Source organism: Cetorhinus maximus, unplaced genomic scaffold, assembly GCF_964194155.1.
Source record: "Cetorhinus maximus unplaced genomic scaffold, sCetMax3.hap1.1 HAP1_SCAFFOLD_2205, whole genome shotgun sequence".
NCBI lineage: Eukaryota > Metazoa > Chordata > Chondrichthyes > Lamniformes > Cetorhinidae > Cetorhinus > Cetorhinus maximus.
In genome coordinates this window covers 4,792-6,583 of record NW_027598144.1, presented here as the reverse complement: position 1 = coordinate 6,583, position 1,792 = coordinate 4,792, and positions in this window count along the sequence as shown.

The following is a 1,792-nucleotide window of genomic DNA, read 5'->3' as shown; positions in this document are numbered from 1 at the left end:
CCTCCCCCGCTGCCGCCCCTAGCGGCTCAGCTCAGCAGCGCCGCCCCGTCTCCCCCTCCCCCGCTGCCGCCCCTAGCGGCTCAGCTCAGCAGCGCCGCCCCGTCTCCCCTCCCCCGCTGCCGCCCCCTAGCGGCTCAGCTCAGCAGCGCCGCCCCCGTCTCCCCTACCCCGCTGCTGCCCCTAGCGGCTCAGCCCTTCCCTCCACTCCCCCTCTCCCGCTGCTGCCCCAGCAGCAAGGCTTACCCCCTAACAGGCAATGTCAACCCTCAATGACTGCTCTACATGATGACAGACAGACCTGCTACAACTAGCCTCCGTACCAGAGGGAGAGGAAGAACTAGCCACTGTTTCTGGAGCTATTGGGGTTTGGCTAGTTCCACCATTCAGCTCACGGTTGATCTGTATCTTCATTCCACATCCATACCCTCACCTCAAAAATTTATTATTCATTCTCGACATTTGAATTGGCTCCAGCATTGGGGGGGGTGGAATTTGACTACCATTTCTGTAAAAGTGAGTGCTGATACTCCTCATTGCTCCAATGTGGACTCACCCCACCAAGTGAAATAGTTTCTCACAACCTACCCTGTCAAATCCATTTTTATCATTTTAAACAGCCCAAGTCTGCTCCAAAAGTCAATCTCCAAAAGTCGAGCAGAAAGGCTCTGGCCCTTGGTTGGCGGCTGCTGATAATCAGTGTTGATGTTTCTTCTCCACCTCTGTACCACCACCCAACTCCGCCCCGGTCTTAGCTTAGCTGGTGCTACAACTCTGTCCATGCCTTTGACCTCTCCAGACTTGACAAATTCCTCTGCTCTCCTGGCTCACCCTTCATCAACTTGAAATCATCCAAATCTCTGCAGCCAAATCCCAAGTCGCGCCAAGTCACATTCATTCACCAGCCCTGTACTCACATTGGCTTCCGGTTAAGCCATGCCTCAATTTTAAAATTCTCACCTTTTGTTTTCAAACCTCACTCTGGCCTCATTTCTGTAACCGCTTCCAGCTCCACAAGTTGTTGAAATCTCTGGGTTCCTCCAACTCTGGCCTCTTGACCACCCTTGATTTTAATAGCTCCACCATTGGTGGCCATGTCTTAGTTGCCTAGGAAGCTCCAGAATTCCTCCTCATACCTCTCTATCTCTCTCTCCTCCTTTAAAACACTCCTTATAACCTACCTCTAACAGTCCTAATGTCTCCTTCTGTCAATCCATATGAAACTTTGTTTGAAAACACAGCTTTGGGTCATTTTACTCCCTGCTTACAGGTGCTATATAAATGCAAGTTGGTGCTGCTGTTGTAGTGAAAGAGAAGGGTGCTATTCAGAGGTGGGATTCTCAGTATTTCAGACAGGATGTGAAAAGGCTCTACAGGGAGATTTCATCTCCCATTTTAGTCTTTGCTTTTTGTCCTACAATGAGATTTTTCCTCCCTTTCAGGGGTGGGGGCAGGAAGGGTTGCTACACTCAGTAAAGGCCTATGCAACACTGTTGCACTACAGGAGAGAAGTTGGAGGGCTGTGTCCCACAATACAGTCGTGCCAAGTGTATATCCTGCCAGGCCTGAGCTAGGACTGTGGCTTTCAAAATGTCAGTCATGGCTCAGTTTGTAGCATTCTCTGAATCAGAAGATTGTGGCTTCAAATCCCACTCTCATAACTTGAAGAAAGTCCAGACTGTCATTCCAGTGCAGTACTGAGGGAGTGCTGCATTGCTGAAGGTGCTGCCTGTTGGATGAGTTGTTAAACCCAGGCGGACGTAAAAGATCTCATGGCATTATTTCAAAGGACAGG